Source organism: Pteropus alecto, unplaced genomic scaffold, assembly GCF_000325575.1.
Source record: "Pteropus alecto unplaced genomic scaffold, ASM32557v1 scaffold57, whole genome shotgun sequence".
Classification (NCBI taxonomy): Eukaryota; Metazoa; Chordata; class Mammalia; order Chiroptera; family Pteropodidae; genus Pteropus; species Pteropus alecto.
The window spans coordinates 7577043-7581735 of NW_006442508.1; the positions used below are offsets into that span (position 1 = coordinate 7577043).

Consider the following 4693-nt stretch of genomic DNA (forward strand, 5'->3'; position numbering starts at 1 on the left):
CTCTAGCATAAATAATTAACTTTGCAAACTTCAAAAATAGTTGACAGTTAATAGTTTTATCTTCCTCCCACTACTCAGTTGGAGCTCATAGCAAACCACAAAGCAGATTTTCTGAAGCCAGCAAACCAATAAAAAGCTGGTTAGTTCTGGACTAACTTTGTTTTGTACTCATATGGGCACAGTCTCAATGTAATCTCCTTTCCCTTCTACCATTAGGAGGTGATGATATTGACAGACAAGAAAAACTAAAAGCTAATCAGGAAATAGAAAATTCAGCAAAAGGCCCAGAGCGTATCCTTGAAGAATTGAGTGGCAAGCATTACCTTCCATTAGAGAAGCTTTGACCATCACAATTCAAACCTAGAACACTTCCACACTGGGTGTTGCTGGTGGTGATGGTGGTGTGTGCGCACCTGTGCTCATGCACACACAGATGCATCTGGCTATATTTTGCTGGTACATAAACAGAGGCCTGCCGAAAATGTCACATTTCTAGGACAATAAAGAATTACTGTAGGAGCCACGAATAAAATCCAGTGCCTGAAGTGGTGAAGCAGGTATTTAGTGCTATATTTATTCTATATTTCCTTTCCTTTTACTCACATTCTCTTTCCTCCTCTCCCGTCATTCACAGAACTTATGACCCAGAATAGGTCTGCAGTATAGTTGGAATTGGGGAAAATTATCACAGACAATAGAAAAGTATGGAGAAAATGACGTAGAGAGACTTACCTGAACCTTGGCAGGGCCGAATATGTTTGTTGAGTGAATGAGTGATGGGTAAGAATGGAAATAGCTTGGAGCAACAAGACTAGTTAGGAGGTGAATAATAACAGCAACGATACTGAGCATGCTATGTCAGATGTTTCCTGGAATTTACACATATTATCTTATTTAACTCTCACAGCAACACTAGACAAGTACTGTGGCATCCCCATTACACAGAGAACCTAAGGCTTAGGTGTGCTGGTAGATGTTTGACAACCAGCTCGAGGAGGGAGGGAGATCCTAATTTGTAGTATTTGCCAGTTTCCATGGTGTAAAACATCACCATGGCTATTTTCAAACTACCAATGCTATGTCATTGAACACAGAGTTGTGAAGAGATGCACAAAATTTGTCCCTGTGTGCTGACTCCAGCCAACTCTAGCACATCTCTGCTTAGAGGAGTTAAATAACTTCCCCAAAAGCACTTTCCTGCACATTAATGGCAGAGCCAGGGCTCAAACCCGGTTCTCTCTCCAAAACTACCCTCTTCCCCAATGCACTATAGCACCTCAGTGTTAAATCACCCAGTACCGGAAAAAGGGTCCATCTTGGGGTGGTGGCAGTGGCAAAGGGGAGGGGGAAAGAATGAGTGAGAGAGTTTTTATTTTTTATTTTATTTTATTTTTTGCTGCAGAAAGTACTCTTAAAGACGAACGTTTTTGTTTGTTTGTTTGTTTTTTAGCCCAGCAGTCTGAAAAGGAGAGTTCAAAGATCAATGACCAATTAATATTCAGCTGCTGAAAGAGAAAAGTGCTGAAAGTTACATAAACTCTCAGTGGACAAGAGACTTCTTAGGGAGAATTAAGATGTGGTACAGGTAGAAATAATTTGGGGAGAACAGGAAGAACTTTCTTGTTTAATCCCTCAAATTCCATGCAAAGCCGTGGTGTGGAGCATAGTGGGGAAGCTCTGTAATAGCCCTTGAGGGTATGGGATTAAAAAATCAAGTTTCTATAGATATTCCAAAGCTGAAGACAGTGGGATGGTGGTGGTGTAGTGGGTAATTTTCAATTCTTTCATTATGCTTTTATGTTCTCGACCCAAGTTTGATTGTTGCAGCAAAGGCTCTGGCTTGATCAGAGCGGTCGGCACATGGTGCTTTGTTTGATAAACACTGAGCACAGTGAGGCATGTTGGAAAGAGCTCTGGACTGGATTGTAGTCCCAGTCCTGCCAGTAGGGGCTTGCTAAACTTGGATATGCTACTCTGAGCCTATTTTTGTCACTTGTAACACAAAAAGGTTGGGTTTGATTAATTTTTAAAAATCTGTTCCAGCTCTAAAAGCTACAATTCCATGACCCTTAAGTATTTTCATTTCCTAAGGGAGATGCTTCATGAAGAAAGTTTGATGAGGCAAATCAAACTAATAGGATAACAAACAATAAACATTTATATGGTGCTTATTAGTGCCAGACACTGTTTTGAGTTCTTTCTGTATGTTAACTAATTTTATCCTTATAACAATCAATTTAAATAGGCAATATTATGTGAGACAATGAATGTTAACTAAACTTACTGTGGTATTCATTTCACAATATATGTAAGTCAAATCATCGTGCTATATACCTTAACCTTATATAGTTCTGTATGTCAAGTATATCTCAATAAAACTGGGGAAAAAATAAATAGATACTATTATTTTCATTTGGCAGATGAGGAAACTGAAGCAAAAAGTGGTTATGTAAGCCTAGAGGGTGATGCTATTTTTATCCTTACCACATGGGTAAAGAAACTAAGGCTTATAGGCAATGACGTGCTGCTAGCTGGTGGCAGAGGATGGAAAGTGTCCAGTGTAGCTGGCTGCAGCCCCATCATGGGCCCAGGAATCTGGGAGGCACATAAATCAGGGCCACTACAACTCTCTGGGTCACTGCAAGATTTTCTGGGGCCGAGCCACACCACAATGGCACAAAGAGCAGCTCTGAAAAGCGAACTTCTAGACCCCCATCTCCTACCTTGATGCACCACTGAGTCTGCTTGGCTCTGGTGATCCCGGGTCTGTGTCGGGGGTAGCGTCTCAGGGAATCCCCCTCCCAGAGCCCTAATGATGCCCTTGGCATTCTCCTGGTCACATCTAAGCCAGTCCCTACCTCCTCATGGAGCAAGTCCATCTCACTCCTCCCTTCCTGCTTCCTCTTACCACCTCCTATAATCCCTTAGGACCAGAAGGGGTAGGTTCCAACCTTTCACTTCTACCGTTTCACAGCCTCCTGTCCTCAACAGCAAGCCCTTGGGCAGAAATGGGATCTTCCCTACTCGGTGGAGGAACTCTCTGGCCTGGCTCCTGAGACTGGCTCTTGACCCGGTTGGGAGAGGCGATCCGCCATGTGGGTCCCTGTGAGCTCTTACTGGATGTGCCGGCAGTGCAAGGCCCTCACCCACTTACCCCGGCCACTCCTCAGGGTTGCGTTTGCAGGGAGAGCCTGAGGGGTGAGGTGACATCTTCCCTCAGACCAAGAGCAGGCTTGCATAACAGAGGTGACTCCCTGAATCCAGTGTTCTTTGGCCATGACACACCATTCTCACGCTTTCCCCAGTGTTAGTGGGCATGTGGTGTGGCCCTGCAACAGCAGAAATCCAAGAAATCACCCTGCAACAATGAAGGGGTGGGAAGGCTGACTTGTAACATTTGTCTCTTTTCTCATCGTAGGCAGCTTGAATCAGTGGCCGTTATGGATCCTGAATGTGTACAAAGCCAGTGGCTGACTATTTCCAGAAACAACCAGCTATTAATTGGCTTCCTGGCTCCAGATCATCTGATCTGCGATTTGTTATGAGCACCAACAGAGTAGTGGGAGGAGGATGAAACTGTTAGCTGTTCTTACATTTAAAGTTTTAAGATTATTGATTTATGCCAGAGTTGTATATACTCCCTTGATTTTTCAAGGTTACAACACAGATGAAAGATTATACAATTAGATGCAGGGAGGCCCTCATGGGCTAACAGTTTCCGCTGTTCCAGTTTCGTAGACTGAGGTGCTACCAGGAGGATTATGTAAACTTGCTCCTTGCCCTAGAGGAGTGCTAAAACTCAACATAAAACTCTCACTGAGGAGACCGATGGAAGATTATAACAAAAGGCTTCCATTAATGTGTTAGGCACACGAGTCATACGTAAATCAAGGCAGTGTCCTAGTTGGGTGAAAGCCAGGCAAGCACATGACTTTGGTTAAAGCACTAATGATTGAGGAAGGTGTGTCAGACTCAAGAGGTGAAAAGTGAGAGTAGATACCACTGGAGACCTAGAAAGTTTGGAAATCCTTACCCAACCTCCTTTAAAATACATTTACATGTTGGTATCCTTTCACCAAAGCATGTAAAAATTGGGTCAAAACAGGAGAGTTTACAAGTCGGTAAAAAAAATCCCGTCCATGAGCCACTGAGTCAGCTCCAAGGTCCATAAAGATAGACACTTCTTTGTGCAGGACCTCGCCCTAAGTCTCTGCATCTGGCTGTTGGTGTCGAACCAATGTTTCCCATGTGCATTAGGTTTGACCGCTGTAAGACCTTCCGGGAGTGGCAATAATGGGCAGTTCACCATCTTGCCCCTAAAGCGCAGGCGTGAACACCGTAACCAGGCAACATAGCTGTTAAGAAAGTCCCCGCTTTTGGAGGAGGAAAAAAAATGGCGTAGATGATAGAGGCTTTGTTTATCCCTTTGGTGTCAAAATCAAGGCTGTGACAGAAACAAGGCGCAGCGGCGAGGAAAAATCACCTGAGATCTAGATGAACAAGCCATACGACTAGGGAGAAATCCAAGAAATCACCCTGTAACAGCAGAAGGTAGGATGGGGCGAGGACACGGGGCTGCCGGGTCCTGAGCAGCTGAGTGAGATGGAGGCTGCGACAGCAGCAGACACCACTTAAAGGGGCCGCACCCATGAGCGGAGTTTTGCGGTGATGGACCTGCTCGCTCTGAGCACCA

General features: G+C 44.2%; 1 long non-coding RNA gene across 1 annotated transcript in view; it reads left to right on the forward strand.

Moving 5' to 3' along the window:
• Positions 1-3504, forward strand: part of LOC112471519 — a 13682-nt gene extending 10178 nt beyond the window's left edge. Inside the window, exon 3 of the long non-coding RNA XR_003043338.1 lies at positions 3419-3504. This is a non-coding gene — a long non-coding RNA (uncharacterized LOC112471519). The remainder of the gene's footprint in view (positions 1-3418) is intronic.
• Positions 3505-4693: the final 1189 nt, after the last annotated feature.